This window comes from Bos indicus, chromosome 26 (genome assembly GCF_029378745.1).
Source record: "Bos indicus isolate NIAB-ARS_2022 breed Sahiwal x Tharparkar chromosome 26, NIAB-ARS_B.indTharparkar_mat_pri_1.0, whole genome shotgun sequence".
NCBI classification, from domain to species: domain Eukaryota; kingdom Metazoa; phylum Chordata; class Mammalia; order Artiodactyla; family Bovidae; genus Bos; species Bos indicus.
The window spans coordinates 16,213,210-16,232,310 of record NC_091785.1 but is presented as its reverse complement, the minus strand read 5'-3'; the positions used below and the strand labels follow the sequence as shown (position 1 = coordinate 16,232,310).

General features: G+C 38.5%; 1 long non-coding RNA gene across 6 annotated transcripts in view; it reads left to right on the top strand.

The window, feature by feature from the left end:
- The window catches only part of LOC109553230 (uncharacterized), a 52,576-nt gene extending 33,740 nt beyond the window's left edge, over positions 1–18,836 (top strand). Inside the window, exons 2-5 of one of the 6 annotated variants that reach the window (XR_011564240.1) lie at positions 690–14,443; positions 14,610–14,965; positions 17,190–17,379; positions 18,302–18,836. This is a non-coding gene — a long non-coding RNA (uncharacterized lncRNA). Of the gene's footprint in view, positions 1–689; positions 14,444–14,609; positions 17,380–18,301 lie in introns of all 6 variants that reach the window. The other 5 variants (XR_011564238.1, XR_011564239.1, XR_011564242.1 and 2 more) reach the window with 5 other exon arrangements.
- Positions 18,837–19,101: the final 265 nt, after the last annotated feature.

Here is a 19,101-nt window from a genome sequence, read left to right as displayed (position 1 = left end):
GACCACTTGCAGTGTCTGGGAGTCATCAATGTTTTCTCTGCATTTATTTATGAGTTTCAGGATTTTATTTTATAGTTCATGTATGGGTAAGATCATATGGTATTTCATTTTCTCTTCCTGATTTACTCTACGAAGCATAATGCCTTCAAGGCACATCTGTGTTATCATAAACGGCAGAATTTCCTTCCTTTTTATGACTATATAATATTCCATTATAAATGGGTTATTTATACACATAGTTTAAAATGGCAGTTTAAAATGGTTAGATGTAGTGTATGATTTACTTCAGTGTACTACTTTTTATTGTAAAAAGTACAATACCAGAAATTTTCTGGAAATTTTTTTAAAATATCAAGTATTGTACTTTCTAGTTCCTGAATTTCTATTTGGTTCTTTATTATAATGCTCCTCTGATTATTGATATTCCCAATTGTTCTTATACTTCTCTGATATTCTTTAGTTCTTTATATGGTTTCATTCATCTCTCTTAGCATATCTAAAACATGTATCTTATAGGTTTTATCTAGTAAGTTCAGTGTCTGGGCTTCCTCAGCAGTGGCTTGTGTCATTTTTTTTTTTTTTTTCAGCTGTCAATGGACCATACTTAAGTGTTTTATATATTGTCATGTGGTAACTCTGGAAATAAGATTTTATACTCTTCTAACAATTGCTATTTTTATTTGATGAAGACTGTATGTCCAAGGTCAGGGCAGCGGCCAAGAGGAGCAACCCCACGTCCAAGGAGCCGGCTGCTGTGCGGGCACAGGAGGGCTGAGAGGAGCTACTCCACATTCCAGGTCAGGAGGGGTGACCTCGTCCAAGGTAAGGAGCAGTGGCTGCGCTTTGCTGGAGCAGCCGTGAAGAGATGCCCAACGTCCAAGGTAAGAGAAACCCAATTAAGATGGTAGGTGTTGAGAGAGGGCATCAAAGGGCAGACACACTGAAACCATAAACACAGAAAACTAGCCAATCTGATCACACGGACCACAGCCTTGTCTAACTCAATGAAACTAAGCCATGCCGTGTGGGGCCACCCAAGACAGGAGGGTCATGGTGGAGATGTCTGACAGAATGTGGTCCACTGGAGAAGGGAATGGCAAACCACTTCAGTATTCTTGCCTTGAGAACCCCATGAACTGTATGAAAAGGCAAAATGATAGGATACTGAAAGAGGAACTCCCCAGGTCAGTAGGTGCCCAATATAGGAGATTAGTGGAGAAATAACTCCAGAAAGGATGAAGGGATGGAGCCAAAGCAAAAACAAAACCCAGTTGTGGATGTGACTGGTAATAGAAGCAAGGTCCGATGCTGTAAAGAGCAATATTGCATAGGAACCTGGAATGTCAGGTCCATGAATCAAGGCAAATTGGAGGTGGTCAAAGAGGAGATGGCAAGAGTGAACATTGACATTCTAGGAATCAGCGAGCTAAAATGGACTGGAGTGGGTGAATTTAACTCAGATGACCATTATATCTACTATTGTGGGCAGGAATCCCTTAGGCGAAATGAAGTAGCCATCATATGACCCAGAGGGATGGTACGGGGAGGGAGGGGGAGGGGGTATCTGGATGGGGAGCACGGGTACACCCGTGGTGGATTCATGTTGATGTATGGCAAAAACCAATACAATATTGTACAGTAATTAGCCTCCAATTAAAATAAATAAATTTAAATTAAAAAAAAAAAAGAGTCTGAAATGCAGTACTTGGATGCAATCTCAAAAATGACAGAATGATCTCTGTTCATTTCCAAGGCAAACCTTTCAATATCACGGTGATCCAAGCCTATGCCCCAACCAGTAACACTGAAGAAGCTGAAGTTGAATGGTTCTATGAAGACCTACAAGACCTTTTAGAACTAACACCCAAAAAAGATGTCCTTTTCATTATAGGGGACTGGAATGCAAAGTAGGAAGTCAAGAAACACCTGGAGTAACAGGCAAATTTGGCCTTGGAATATGGAATGAAGCCTTAAAAAAAAAAAAAAAAGGCTTTTTAAGGCTTTTTCTGCTTTAAAAAAAAAAAAAAGGATGCATAAAATATATACCATTTTTTCTATCATAAAATTCTTTAATAACAATTCCATTAATTTGGACCCTGTATCCCTGATTCAGCTGCCTTCTGACTACTGTTAACTCCTTGACTGATGCATTTTAATATATGCATATGAGTCAAGAAACACCTGAAGTAACAGGCAAATTTGGCTTTGGAAAACGGAATGAAGCAGGGTAAAGACTAATACAGTTTTGCCAAGAGAACGCACTGGTCATAGTAAACACCCTCTTCCAACAACACAAGAGAAGACTCTACACAAGGACATCACCAGATGGTCAACACCGATATCAGAATGATTATATTCTTTGCAGCCAAAGATGGAGAAGCTCTATACAGTCAGCAAAAACAAGACTGGGAGCTGACTGTGGCTCAGATCATGAACTCCTTATTGCCAAATTCAGACTTAAATTGAAGAAAGTAGGGAAAACCACTAGACCATTCAGGTATGACCTAAATCAAATCCCTTATGATTATACAGTGGAAGTGAGAAATACATTTAAGGGACTAGATCTGATAGACAGACTGCTTGATGAACTATGGATGGAGGTTCATGACATTGTACAGGAGACAGGGATCAAGACCACCCCCACGGAAAATAAATGCAAAAAAGCAAAATGGCTGTCTGAGGAGGCATTACAAATAGCTGTGAAAAGAAGAGAAGTGAAAAGCAAAGGAGAAATGGAAAGATATTCCCATTTGAATGCAGAGTTCCAAAGAATAGCAAGGAGACATAAGAAAGCCTTCCTTGGCGATCAGTGCAGAGACATAGAGGAAAACAACAGAAGGGGAAAGACTAGAGATCTCTTCAAGAAAATTAGAGATACCAAGGGAACATTTCATGCAAAGATGGGCTTGATAAAGGACAGAAATGCTATGGACCTAATGGAAGCAGAAGATATTAAGAAGAGGTGGCAAGAATACACAGAAGAACTGTACAAAATAGATCTTCATGACCAAGATAATCACGATGGTGTGATCACTCACCTAGAGCCAGACACCCTGGAGTGTGAACTTAAGTGGGCCTTAGAAAGTGTCAGTATGAACAAAGCTAGTGGAGGTGATGGAATTCCAGTGGAGCTATTTCAAATCCTGAGAGATGATGCTGTGAAAGTGCTGCACTCAATATGCCAGCACATTTGGAAGACTCAGCAGTGGCCACAGGACTGGAAAAGGTCAGTTTGCATTCCAATCCCAAAGAATGCTCAAACTATCGCACAACTGCACTCATCTCACAGGCTAGTAAAGTAATGCTCAAAATTCTCCAAGCCAGGCTTCAGCAATATGTGAACCGTGAACTTCCTGATGTTCAAGCTAGTTTTAGAAAAGGCAGAGGAACCAGAGATCAAATTGCCAACATCTGCTGGATCATCAAAAAAGCAAGAGAGTTCCAGAAAAACATCTATTTCTGCTTTATTGACTATGCCAAAGCCTTTGACTGTGTGGATCACAACAAATTGAGGAATATTCTTAAAGAGATGGGAATATAGAAACTAGGATCACAAGAAACTGGAAAATTCTAAAAGAGATGGCAATACCAGAGCACCTGACCTGGTTCTTGAGAAACCTATATGCAGGTTAGGAAGCAACAGTTAGAACTGGACATGTTTATGATTGTGTTTCTGGGAACAAGTGGCATGTGACTCCAAGTCTCAGTGAGGAAAGTTTACATGTCATTCAATCTGTTCTCCTGCTACCAAACTTGAAATTACATGTGACAGGGCTTTGTCACTTGCCCTCATATTTTGCCGTGTCTTTCAGAGAGAGAGAGACCCCCATAGATCCCTGAGAGATAAAAAAGACACTTGATGCTTCCTCTCTTTCACTCTTTTCTTCATCTGACACCGAATCCCTTTTTCTTGATTTCCTATGGCTAGTAACAGGGAACAGCAGGGTAATGCACTTCACAGGCAAAAGCTCTGATTCTCCCAGACTGGTATCGTCTCTCCTCACCCCCAAAGACTTCTTGCTGACTCTGTGTTCTAAGTGGTCAAAGCAAACCAAGAAATAATATGAATCAAAGGAAGAGAAACCAGCTCTAAAGAAGGTGAACACAGGAGCAGTGCAGGGGAAAGGCTAGATGGGTAGGAAAGTGGAGATTTTCTCTCTTATTCTGGGAATATGGATGTGATTAGTGTTGAAAACTGAGAGATCCCTGTGACAGGGATTTGAGATTCCTATTTCTTTTTTGCCTGTCTCTGGCCCCAACACTTTATCATTGTGAGGCCTTGTCAGAGCTCTGTCCCTTGTATCATTTACAATCTAATCTGTCAACTGTGGGCTTCCCTGATGGCTCAGTGGCAAAAGAACTTGCCAGCCAATGCAGGAGATGTGGGTTCAATCCCTGGGTCAGGAAGATCCCCTGGAGAAGGAAATGGCAATCCACTCCAGTATTCTTGCCTGGGAAATCCCATTAACAGAGGAGCCTGGCATGCTACAGTCCACCGGGTTGTAAAGAGTTGGACACAACTTAGTGACTAAACAATAACTGTCAGCTGAGGGGTCTTGAAGAATCAAATAGCTAATGTCATTCTCCAACTTTGAGCCAATAAAACTGAGTCCCCCAAACCAAAAGGTCTCACTGCTGCTGTTAAGTCACTTCAGTCGTGTCCGACTCTGTGCGACCCCATACACGGCAGCCCACCAGGCTCCCCCATCCCTGCGATTCTCCAGGCAAGAACACTGGAGTGGGCTGCCATTTCCCTCTCCAATGCATGAAAGTGAAAAGTGAAAGTGAAGTCACTCAGTTGTGTCCGACTCCTAGTGACCCCATGGACTGCAGCCCACCAGACTCCTCCATCCATGGGATTCTCCAGGCAAGAGTACTGGTAAACTTTATTCATGCACATAAAAATTGTTCTCCTAGTCCCTTCTGAAAGGAAGTACAGCAGATGTAGTTCAGGAAAGATTAACCATAACTTTAATAATATGAACTGGACACATGATATTATCATTCAAAGCCTTAATATAATGAAACACCCTAATTGAGACTTCCCTTGGTATTTACTATGGGCCTGTATTGATCTATTGCTATGAGATTAGAAAGAATAAAAAACAACAACAACAACAACAACAAAAGAACTGGACATGGAACAACAGACTGGTTCCAAACAGGAAAAGGAGTACGTCAAGGCTGTATATTGTCACCCTGCTTATTTAACTTATATGTAGAGTACATCATGAGAAATGCTGGGCTGGAGGAAGCACAAGCTGGACTCAAGACTGCCAGGAGAAATATCAATAACCTCAGATATGCAGATGACACCACCCTTATGGCAGAAAGTGAAGAGGAACTAAAAAGCTTCTTGATGAAAGTGCAAGAGGAGAGTGAAAAAGTTGGCTTAAAGCTCAACATTCAGAAAATGAAAATCATGGCATCTGGTCCCATCACTTCATGGGAAACGAACAGGGTAACAGTGTCAGACTTTATTTTTCTGGGCTCCAAAATCACTGCAGATGGTGACTGCAGCCATGAAATTAAAAGACGCTTAATCCTTGGAAGGAAGGTTATGACCAACCTAGATAGCATATTGAAAAGCAGAGACATTACTTTGCCAACAAAGGTCCGTCTAGTCAAAGCTATGGTTTTTCCAGTGGTCATGTATGGATGTGAGAGTTGGACTGTGAAGAAAGCTGAGCACCGAAGAATTGATGCTTTTGAACTGTGGTGTTGGAGAAGACTCTTGAGAGTCCCTTGGACTGCAAGGAGATCCAACCAGTCCATCCTAAAGGAGACCAGTCCTGGGTATTCTTCGGAAGGGCTGATGCTGAGGCTGAAACTCGAGTACTTTGGCCACTTCATGCGAAGAGTTGACTCATTGGAAAAGACCCTGATGCTGGAGGGATTGGGAGCGGGAGGGGAAGGGACGACAGAGGATGAGATGGCTGGATGGCATCACCGACTCGATTCACATGAGTTTGGGTGAACTCTGGGAGTTGGTGATGGACTTGGAGGCCTGGTGTAACATGATTCATGTAACATGATTCATGAACATGATTCATGAATCATGTAACATGATTCATAGGGTTGCAAAAAGTCAGACATGGCTGAGCGACTGAACTGAACTGAACTGAACTGTATTCATTCATGTAGTAACTTTTCCAGATTAATTTTGCCAAGACTACTTTCTTATCCTGTGTAGTCACTTGCCTCTCTGTTATCTCCATAGTTAGATAGTGAACTTACAGAGATTCTCTTAAATACCTGAACCTAAGTATAAATAGGAAAAGAAGGGATTCTCTCAATATTTTCAGTGTTCTCTGCGCCAGCCTGTCTGAGATCCAACCACACAATCCCAATGTAGAAGAATATGGTCCAGTTTCCTACTCTGAGATCCATTGGCTGCACCACAAACATAGTCCACACTTCCTACAACTCTCGGCCTTGGAACTGGGTTGTGAAGAATGTTAGGCAGCATGTGAAATGTCATATATCAGACATTTTTATTTAAGTACATTGGTTGCATTAGACTAGTGTCTAACTAGTTTCCAGAGTACTAACATCGTTTCTCACTCTGTCCTTAGACAATAGCTGTTTCAGTAGAGGAAGTTTCTGAAACAACTTCTCTGCCTTCTTTGTTACATTAATCCAGTGATGCTATCATAACAATACTGACTTTTGATCTATGTCAAGAAAGGTTTTTTTAATTTATATGTTTTCTTTTATTTCTTTCAATACTGTTTTAACAATTCCTTTCAGCAGTGTTTTGTGTAATCTAATAAAGATAGGCTGTGTACACATAACCACTTTATCTCTAAATCCAACTCAAGAAATAGAAATACTAATATTGTTTTATGAGTGCACTGCTTTTCTTTAGATTTGTACTGCTTTTCTTTAGATTAATTTTGAATTGACAAGCTCATATCTTGTGTGAAGCCAAGGGCAATGATACTTTTTCTAACAAGTACACACATTCAGATTGTTTAGTCTGCCTTGAATGCATTTATTACTTAATATTAGACATGGCATTGGACCCCTGGAGATTGCAAATGCATCCTAAAATTAATACTGGCCTAGGGATGGTTTTGCAAAAATATACTTTTTTGCATGTTAACAATCCCTTCAATTTAGTATTTGAAACTGTCTCGTTGTTGTCTATTCTATGTACCATCATCTATCTCCTCAGTCCTAAACCAATATTCCTTGTACTTCAAGTGCTTTTTCTCTCCCAGTTTCCAAGTGACAAGAGCTCTATTCCATTAGTCTGTCAGTCTTGGCATTTGCTTTACCCCCTGTCTGTCCTTTTGCCTTAAGGACAGTGAATGTCCCAAATTTTCGTCTTCATGAACGTAGTGGCAATTCAGATTGTATGTTTCAATTCATTCTAGATTTGTTTCCTAGATCAAACTGTTCATTGCATTGCATGAGGAATACAATTGTGATGGCCCTGTATGGTCTTTGTGAATCCATTCACTCACTGTCATTCATTTTAAGTTGTGCTACAATATTAGCCTTTGCAAAATTTCAATTTCATAGTGAATACATAGACAATTTGAGGTTTATATACATTTTTAACAAAGAAAAGAATTATGAAATGTTAATTCAGGCTTATAACATCCTTTATAATATGGCCCTAAGTTAGCTATTTCTAATAATTAAGATTGTGTTCATCTAAAAATAAGAGAAAAGTTGTTAACAGTGGCTTTAACAAATAGTGGGTTTAATTGCCTCATATACAGAGTCTTGTCATGTGTCAATATAGGGATACTATAGTAGCCCCGAAACATATGAGTTTTAAATGCCTTCCATTTTTCTTTACCCATTCTTAATATATAGGCCCCATTTGATGGTAACATCCTCTTGTCCCAAGATCATGTGTACCTTATCAACTTTTCAAATACTTGTTTTTTTTTAAATTTTATTGAAGTATAATTGATTTACAATGTTATGCTAGTTTCAGGTGAACAGCAAGGTGAATCAGTTGTGAATATACATATATCCACTCTTTTTAAGATTATTTCCCCATATAGGCCATTATAGACTATTGAATAGATTTCCCTGTATTATACAGTAGTCCTTATTAATTATCTATTTTATATATAGTAGTGTGTATGTGTCTGTCCCAATCTCATGATTTATCCCTAGCCCCCACCTCCAGCCCCATCCCCTGGTAACTATAAGTTTATATTTTACATCCATGACTCTATTTCTGTTTTGTAGATAAGTTCATTTGCACCCTTTTTAAAATTCCAAATAAAAGCAATATCATATATTATTTGTCTTTCTCTGACCTACTTCACTCAGTATGGTGATCTCTAGGTCCATCCATGTTGTGCACATGGCATTATTTCACTCTTTTTAATGGCTGAATATTATTCCATTGTCTATATTTACCACATCTTATTTATCCCTTCCTCTGTTGATTTAGGTTACTTCCTGTCCTGGCTGTTCTAAATAATGCTGCAATGAACATTGGGGTACATGTATCTTTTTGAATTGTGGTTTGGTATTCTCCAGGTATATGCCCACGAGTGCGATTGCTGGGTCATATGGTAGTTCTATTTTTAGTTTTCTGAGGAACTTTCATACTGTTCTCCATAGCGAATATACCAATTTACATTCTTACCAACAGTGTAAGAAGGTTCCCTTTTCTCCACACTTTCTCCAGCCTTTATTGATGGTAGGTTTTTTTTGATGATGGCCATTCTGACTGGTGTGAGATGATACTCCATTGTAGTTCTGATTTACATTTCTCTAATAGTTTGTGATGTTGAGCATCTTTTCTTGTACCTCTTGGCCATCTGTATATCTTCTTTGGAGAAATGTCTCTTCATATCTTGTGTCCATTTTTTAAATTTGTTTTTTGATACTCAGTTGCATGAGCTCCTTGTGTATTTTAGAAATTAATACTTTGACAGTTGCTTCATTTGCAAATACATTCTGCCATTCTGAGGGTTACCTTTCCATCTTGTTTATGGTTTCCTTTGCTGTGCAAAAACTTTTAAGTTTAATTCAGTTCCATTTATTTTTTTTGTTTGTTTGTTTGTTTTTATTTCCATTACTCTAGGAGGTGAATCAAAAAAGATCTTGCTGTGATTTACATCAATGTTCTACCTATGTTTTCCTCTAAGAGTTCCATAGTATCCGGCCTTATGCTGAGATGGTAAAAAATCTGCCTGCAATGCGGGAGACCTGAGTTCAGGCTCTGGATAGGGAAGATCCCCTGGAGAAGGGCATGGCAACCCACGTCAGTATTCTTGCCTGCAGAATTCCATGGGCAGAGGAACCTGGTAGGCTACAGTCAATGGGATGACAAAGAGTCAAACATGACAGAGTGACTTACACAAACAATCCATTCTGAGTTTATTTTTGTGTATAGTGTTAGGGAGTGTTCTAATTTTATTAGTTTACATATAGCTGTTCAATTTCTCCAGCACCACTTATTGAAGAAGCTGTCTTTTCTCCATTGTGCATTCTTGCCTTCTCTGTCATAGATTTGGTAACCATAGGTCCGTGGGGTTATTTTTGTACTTTCTACCCTATTTCATTGATATATATTTCTGTTTTTGTACCAGCACCATACTGTCTTGATTACTGTAACTTTGTAGTATAGCCTGAAGTCAGCGTGCTTGACTCTTCCAGCTCTGTTGTTCTTTTTCAAGGTTGCATTGGCTGTTTGGGGTCTTTTGTGTTTCCATACAAATTGTAAAATTTTGTTCTAATTCTGTGAAAAATGCCTTGTTGACTTGGTAGGGGTTGCATTGAATTGTAGATTGCTTTGGGCAGTAAAGTAATTTTCATAATATTGATTCTTCTAATCCATGATCATGGTGTATCTTTCCATCTGTTTGTGTCATCTTTGATTTATTTCATCAGTATCTTATAGTTTTCAGAGTACAGGTCTTTTGCCTCCTCCTGCTGCTGCTGCTGCTATGTCGCTTCAATCGTGTCCAACTCTGTGTGACCCCATAGACGGCAGCCCACCAGGCTCCCCTGTCCCTGGGATTCTCCAGGCAAGACACTGGAGTGGGTTGCCATTTCCTTCTTCAATGCATGAAAGTGAAAAGTGAAACTGAAGTTGCTCAGTCGTGTCCGACTCCTAGTGACCCCATGGACTGCAGCCTACCAGGCTTCTCTGTCCATGGGATTTTTCCAGGCAAGAGTACTGGAGTGGGGTGCCATTGCCTTCTCTGCTTTTGCTTCCTAGGGTACGTTTATTCCGAGGTACTTTATTCTTTTTGATGTGATGGTAAACGAGATTTGATCCTTGATTTCTCTTTCTGATCTTTTGTTGTTAGTGTATAAGAATTCAGAATATTTCTGCATATTAGTTTTGTATCCTCCAACTGTACCACATTCATTGATGAGCTTTAGTAGTTTTCTGGTAGCATCTTTAGGATTTTCTATGTATAGTATCATGTCATCTGCAAACAATGACAGTTTTACTTCTTTTCCAGTTTGAATTCCTTTTATTTCTTTGTCTTCTCTGATTGCCCTAGCTAGAACTTCAAAAACTATGTTGAATAGTAGTGCCAAGAGTGGACATCCTTATCTTGTTCCTGGTCTTAGAGAAAATGCTTTCCATTTTTCACCATTGAGAATGATATTTGCTGTGTATTTGTCATATATAGCCTTTATTATGTTGAGGTAGGTTCCCTCTATGCTCACTTTTTGGAGAGTTTTTAATCATCAATGGGTGTGGAATTTTTTTAAAAGCTTTTTCTGTATCTATTGAGATGATCATATGGTTTTTATTCTTCAGTTTTTTAATATGATACATCATATTGATTGATTTGTGTATACTGAAGAATCCTTGCATCCCTGGGATAAATCCCATTTGATCATGCACGGTATGTGATCCTCTTGATGAGTTGGTTTCAGTTTGATGGTAAAAAATTGAGAATTTTTGCGTCTATGTTCATCAGTGATATTGGCCTATAATTTTTTTTGTATGATATCTTCCTGTTGTTTGGTGTCAGGACAATGGTGGCCTCAGAGAATGAACTTGAGAGTGTTCCTTCCTCTGCAATTTTTGGGAAGAATTTCAGAAGGGTAGATGTTAACTCTTCTCTGAATGTTTGATAGAATTCAGCTGTGAAGCCATCTGGTGCTGGACTTTTGTTTGTTAGAAGATTCTTAGCCACAGTTTAGTTTCAGTACTTGTGTTGATTTGTTCATATTTTCTATTTCTTCCTGGTTCAGTCTTGGAAGGTTGTACTTTTCTAACCATTTGTCCATTTCTATGTTGTCCATTTCATTGACATACAATTTCTGATAGTAGTCATTCTGATCCTTTTGGTGTTTCTATGGTGTCCCATGTAACTTATCTTTTTATTTATAATTTTATTGATTTGAGTTTTTTTGTGTTTTTTTCCTTGGTAAGTCTGTCTAAAGGTTTATCAATTTTGTTTATCTTCTCAAAGAATCAGCTTTGGTTTAATTGGCCTTTGTTATTCTTTTATTTATCTCTGTTTCATTTAATTCTGCTCTAATCTTTATGATTTTTTCCTTCTACTAATTTTGGTTTCTGTTTGTTCTTCTTTCTTTAGTTACTTTAGGTGTAAAGATAGGTTGTTTATTTGTGATTTTTCATGTTTGTTGAGGTAAGACTGTATTGCTATAAAATTCCCTCTTAGAACTGCTTTGTTGCATTCCATAGATTTTGGATTGTCGTTTTTTGAGGTAATTTGTCTCTAGGCATTTTTTATTTCCTCTTTCATTTCTTCCGTGATGAATTGGTTATTTAGTATTATATTGTTTAGCCTCCATGTGTTTGTGTTTTTTCCAGTTTTTCCAGTGCTAGATTTCTGATTTCATAGCCTTGTCGTCAGAAAAGATGTTTGATATGATTTCAGTTTTCTTAGATTTACTGAGTTTTGATTTGTGATCTATCCTGTAGAATGTTCCACGTGCCTTTAGAAGAAAGTGTATATTGTTGCCTTTGGATGGATTGTTCTATAAATATCAATTAAGTCTATCTGGTCTACTGGGTCATTTAAAGCTTGTGTTTCCTTCTTAAATTTCTGTCTGGATAATCTGTCCATTGCTGTAAGTGGAGTGTTAAAGTCTCCCAATACTATTGTGTTACTGTCAAATTCCCCTTTTATGGCTATTCAGTTCAGTTCAGTTGCTCAGTCGTGTCCGATTCTTTGCGACCCCATGAATCGCAGCACACCAGGCCTCCCTGTCTATTACCAACTGCCACAGTCTACCCAAACCCATGTCCATCCATTCAGTGATGCCATCCAGCCATCTCATCCTCTGTCATTCCCTTCTTCTCCTGTCCCCAATCCCTCCCAGCATCAGAGTCTTTTCCAATGAGTCAACTCTTCGCATGAGGTGGCCAAAGTATTGGAGTTTCAGCTTTAGCATCAGTCCTTCCAATGAACACCCAGGACTGATCTCCTGCAGAATGGACTGGTTGGATCTCCTTGCAGTCCAAGGGACTCTCAAGAGTCTTCTCCAACACCACAGTTCAAAGCAATTCTTCAGTGCTCAGCTTTCTTCACAGTCCAACTCACACATCCATACATGACTACTGGAAAAACCATGGCCTTGACCAGACGGACCTTTGTGGGCAAAGTAATGTCTCTGGTTTTCAATATGCTGTCTAGTTTGGTCATAACTTTCCTTCCAAGAAGTAAGCGTCTTTTAATTTCATGGCTGCAATCACCATCTGCAGTGATTTTGGAGCCCAAAAAAATAAAGTCTGACACTGTTTCCACTGTTTCTCCATCTATTTGATATGAAGTGATGGGACCAGATGCCATGATCTTCATTTTCTGAATGTTGAGCTTTAAGCCAACTTTTTCACTCTCCTCTTTCACTTTCATCAAGAGGCTTTTTAGTTCCTCTTCACTTTCTGCCATAAGGGTGGTGTCATCTGCTTATCTGAGGTTATTGATATTTCTCCCGACAATCTTGATTCCAGCGTGTGCTTCTTCCAGTCCAACAGAAATAAATGTTTTTCTGGAACTCTCTTGCTTTTTCCATGATCCAGCGGGTGTTGGCAATTTGATCTCTGGTTCCTCTGCCTTTTCTAAAACCAGCGTGAACATCTGGAAGTTCATAGCTCACGTATTGCTGAAGCCTGGCTTGGAGAATTTTGAGCAATACTTTACTAGCATATGAGATGAGTGCAATTATGCGGTAGTTTGAGCATGCTTTGGGATTGGAATGAAACTGACCTTTTCCAGTCCTGTGGCCACTGCTAAGTTTTCCAAATTTGCTGGCATATTGAGTGCAGCATTTTCTTTATATATGATGCTGGCTTCTGCTGGCTTAAGAAGCCTATGTTGGCTTCATATATGATTACAATTGCTAGATCTTCTTCTTGGTTTGATCCCATGGTCATTGTGTAATATCCTTCCTTGTCTCTTGTAACAGTCTTAGTTTTATTATTTTTTGTTTGTTTGTTTGACTGCCCCAGGTCTTAGTTTTGGCATGAGAAGTCTATTTGGTCTAAATGAGTATTGCTACTCCAGTTTTCTTTTGATTTCCATTTGTATGGAGTATCTTTTTCCATCCCTTCCCTCTCATTCTGTCAAATACTTGTTTTAAGTAAGAAGAAGAGGATGTGTACCATTAGCCTTCTACTTATATCTTATTGGCAAAAACGAAGCTGCATAGCCTACCTAAATGCAAAAGAGGTTGTTGAGTGTAACTTTTTAAGCAAGTGAGGAATAAGATAGAGAAAATGATGTCTGAGTCAACAGATCTACAGTAGTTTTGTTTTACTGTACAGTAGTTTTTATCTTGGGCTTTCCTAGTGGCCGAGTGGTAAAGAATCTGTCTGCCAATGCAGGAGACACGGGTTCGATCCTGGGTTGGGAAGATCCCCTGGAGAAGGAATTGGTAGTACTGCTCCAGTATTCATGCCTGGGATATCCCATGGATAGAGGAGTCTGGTGAGCTATAGTTCATGGGGTCGCAAAGAATCAAACATGACTTAGTGACTAAAAAGCAACAATTTTTTTTCTATAAATGCACCTTTGTTTATATGTTGCTTTAACTTTAAAGGGCTTCCCTTGTGGCTCAGCTGGTAAGGAATCCACCTGCAATGCGGGAGACCTGGGTTCTATCCCTCGGTTGGGAAGATCCCCTGGAGAAAGGGAAGGCTACCCACTTCAGTATTCTGGCCTGGAGAATTCCATGGGCTGTATATATATTCCATGGGGTAGCAAGGAGTCGAACTCAACTAAGTGACTTTCACTTTCACTTTCTTTAACTTTAAAACACTATGAGCTATTTTGGATTAACTGCAATTCTGGTAAATCAGGTTGTCAAACAGTGTTATCAAATCATTCCTAGGAAAAACACAATCAAGAATTGGAATTTACTGTTGAAAACTTGATGATCACTGTATCTGATTTGTTTGGAGCTGGGACAGAGATGACAAGCACCACTCTGAGATATGGGCTCCTCCTGCTGCTGAAGCACCCAGAGGTCACAGGTATGATACATGGTGGGCATAGTGTCTTCAGTAGAGATGATAGAAACATGCTTTAATGTATTGCACTTTGTTTCTCTCAGAGAATTATTTAAATCTCTGTTTGAGCAGCTTAATTTTTTCAGATTTAATGAACAGATGGTAATGGGGGCATCTTTATATAATACAGGAGGATGACAGAGAGGAGTGAAGACACTGTGAATAATAGGAACATCAACACAGCAGCGTCTGGATTTCACAAGGTCATGTGTAACAGCCACGGCCAGCATGAATCATCTTGGAGCTGCATACTGGTTTTATTATGGAAAGACACTCTGATGTCCCCTCATTGTAAAAATGCAGTGTTCGAAAGCCCAGATGGGCAGAATTCCCACGCCGATCTAGTGCTTCCATCTAGTGCTTATGACTATGCCTCCCAATGCAGGGGTATGGAATCAATCCCTGTTCATGGAACCGACGTCCCACATGCTGCAGGGTGTGCCCAAAAATTTAAAAAAAAAAAAGAGAGCCAGGGATGGGAAAACGGTAACTCTCCTTATTGAAGCATAACTGGAAATTGTAAAAATTTAGTGAGGTTGCCTGATATAATTTCCACAGTCTAGGAAGTTCTCTAACAAGTTAGATTCACAAGAAATTGGCTTAAGATATGTATATAAAGAAATTGTATTACTCCATAAGTTTTTTTCCAGAAAAATGGTTATTGCCAAAATACACATTTGAGGGGTTGGCAATTTCATCTTTCATAAAGAACTTTTTGTTAGAAATTAACTTTTAAAGGCTTGTGGTTATGCATAGCTGCTTAGAAATACATTTCATCTTGTTTAGTGTCAGAATACCACTAAAATGATTATAACCAATAACATATGAGAATTAGCCTTTTAAAGTTGGAGAAGAGGATGTCAGGAAGCAGCTAACAAATATTCAACAAATTTCTGAAACACAGAGAGCATATTGAGAGGTGATAATGAAGTCAGTAGAGAGGATGAAGTTAATAGCCTAAATGTCAGAGTAGGAGGCTGTATAATGAGGAGAAGTCATTTACATTCTTAGAATCCTGTAAGGTTCTATATTTGGAAGTACTTCATTTCAAAAATGATAGAGGGAGACATAGTCTGATAAAGGTAGCTCTCCCAGCCACGACTTTTTGATAACTCCTTTCATCAGTTAACTTTATTTCTCTAATAGGATGAGAGAGGTTTGCTGTATAAAGAAAGGGAATCTAAGAAGCACTCAGGACACTGGCAGAGACAGGAGAAAAGACTGAGGTCACAGCATAGAGGAAAGGTTAGGGAAGAATCCTCTTCTTAAATTCAGAGATTCTTAGTTCCTTTCTCCATCCTGCTTCCTGAAATTCAGCAGCCAGAGGAAAACTCCAGAGAGTGAGGACTCTGGAGAAAAGTCTTCCAAGTTTTGCCATGTAGACAGAAAATTCTCTCAACATGTCTAACAGAGTGAATGAAATAAAAACATCCACCCCAATTCACTGGATTGTGAGATATCAGAACACCAGGATAAAAGAGAAAATCACAAAAACTTTCAAAGAGATGTAGCAAATCATAGATAAAGATCAGAGTTCACAACAGCATCATATTTAAGAACAACTATCAAACTGGGTATTTATTTTTTAAAAGATATTTTTAGACCTGTATGTTTGACAAAACTTTTACACACTTTTCCTTTTCTCATCCAAATGCCTGAAATCATGTCAGAGGAAGTCATGGGCTCCATGAATTTGGAAACCTCGTGAAAGAGAACGAAAGTGTCAGTACTGTTGCTAGAGAGCAGGCCTGGAAAATATCTTCTTCTAAATGGATTAGATGGATAAAGCAGGGATGAGGGGATACACCAAAACAAAAGAGAGGTGATGAAGTATATTTGTGGCTTATAAATAATAGGGTACTTATTATTCGGAGTTTGAAACATCTTTGGAAATAATCCTAAATCAAACTACAGAGTATTATTCAAAATACAGATATTATGGATTGGTTAGGTCCAAGAAAGTACCAAATATGAAGCACAATCATAATTGTTTTACTGGGGGCATTGTTTATTTAGCCAGAATAATGTTAAAACGAATATTCTAGCAGTCAAAATTTGTGGTGTAAATATATTGGGGACTTGGATTAAAGGGATTTGTTTGTGTATATTTTGTATGAGGTGTGGATGGAGATATAAATTCTCTACTCTCATACCAATAAATCAGATAGTTTATAAAAATTGGTAAATAATAAATAGAGACAGAGAATCATTATTTAGAAACAGGACATGAATTTCTAAAAGAAACTGCTAAAATGCTGAAAGTGGTGGCATTTGGCGATTGGAGGATGAAGTGAGTATCATTGCAAACTGCACACACACAATACACAACACAAAACAGATATATTATAATTTAACTTTTTAATCCATATTATTTTAATATAAAATTAATATTTAATTCTTGTTTTTTTCTTCAAGGACTATAATTTCTTGACTTTATGTTGTTTATATTTGAAACATTTCATCATTTCTCTTTGTTTTATCACATATGCTAATATAGAGGTATGTATAGATGCGTCTTAAGCCTTGTTTGTAAGAGACTTATATGTGTATTATGGCTGTTATCTCTCTATATTTAGGTGCATTTCTGGACATATAGTTTATGTGTCTATGATGTTGGGACACCTTCATAATGCCTCACATATCTGAATTGGTATGGAAATGTGGTGTGCATTTTCCTCTTTCTCCATCATTCTTATTTACCTCTTATCAGCTAAGTTCCAGGAAGAGATTGATCATATGATTGGCAGAGACCAGAGCCCCTGCATGCAGGACAGAAGCCACATGCCCTATGTGGATGCTGTGGTCCACGAGATCCAGAGATATATTGACTTGATATCCCCACCAACCTGCCCCTTGCAGTGACCCATGACGTTAAATTCAGAAACTACCTCATCCCCAAGGTAAGATTGCTTTCTCTTATAGTAACCTCACTGGTCTTGAAGTTCTTATTTACAAAAATATGGGTACAAACATCGATGAACACAAAGTGAGAGAATTAAAAATAATCACGTGTGTGGTGGCTTGATGGGTTGTGTGTTGTTTCCAGTTTAGTCTGTAAAGCTTTATAACAGATTTTGACAGGTAGTAACGCAAGACTTCCACATTTTTTTCTGTTTCTTTTATATTGTTTGGTTAACCATTGCTGTCCACATTGAATGTTAGTATCAATTTGTCAAAACACTCTGCTGGACTTTTTAACCAGGTGCCATTTTAGATCAGTTTGGAAAGATTTAATATCATTAAGGGATTCCCTGGTGGCTCAGCCAGTAAAGAATCTGCCCACAATGTGGGAGACCTAGATTCAATCCATGAGACAGGAAAAAGGAATGACAACCCACTCCAGTATTCTTGCCTGGAGAATCCCATGGACAGAGGAGCCTGGCAGTCTACAGTCCATGAGGCCACAAAGAATTGGACACAACTGAGTGACTCACACACACACACACACACACACACAACATCGTGACACACTGAATCTTGCAATTAATGAATGTGATATAGTCTCCCTATTTTAAAGGGCTTTATTTAACTTTATTCAATAATTTTTTCAGACATTGTTTTGCATGTTTTTTTGTTTGTTTTTAGTTTTCCAAAGGTGGTTATTGTTGTTGTTATAATTTTTTAATGACTTTTCCATTTTTTATCTGGAATATGGAAATACAATTGATTTTATCATTTTGATATGCTTATATCTAGCAACCTTGCTAATTTTAATATCATTTTGAAAAATCTGTCTCTGGCTAATTGTGATTACTATATATATTATCCTGCTGTCTGGATTAATATCTTTTTTTTCATCTTTATTTCATTTCTGATCTGAAGGAGAGAGAAGGTTAACATCTCACTATTGGGAATGACTATGAGGGCTACTCCAATTCTTCTAAGGGATTCTTGTCTGCAGTAGCAGATATAATGGTCATCTGAATTAAATTCACCCATTAGGTCCATTTTAGTTCACTGATTCCTAAAATGTCGACGAGGGCCTGACCTGCGTGGAGCTCTTTTTATTCTTGACCACAATTTTACAAAAATTTACCTTGAAATCTGTGGTTGATCCAAAGGACATTGACACCACCCCAATTGTCAATAGGTTATTTTCTGTGCCACCTCCTTACTAGCTGTTTCATTCCTGTGTGAAGAATGTTAGATCATCTGGCTTCTTCAGTGATGCTGTCTTCAACTCCCTCTCATCTGCGGCATCGTTCATCTGCTTCCCATCATCTTTTCTGAGAGTGCCTGCTCTAACCTCTCCTCATTGATTGTGCAGTTTCACTGCAGAAATATACCTTCTCTTCTTCTTATTCTGTAACATCTGTATTGGCCACTATGTTTGTAAATAAAATATTGAATTGTTCTATGTGCATAGTACTATGTGAAAATGTTAATCACTGAGTAGCGTCTGACTCTTTGCCATCCATTAGGCTCCTCTGTCCATGGAATTCTCCAGACAGTATACTGGAGTGGGTAGTCAGTCCCTTCTCCAGGGGATTTCCATACAAAATTAAAAAAGAAGATTTGTGTGTATCAATACAGAGTTATTTCTCCTATGTATATTCCTTAAAAAACTAAAAAATAATAGAGATACCATGGGAACATTTCTTGCAAAGATAGGCACAATAAAG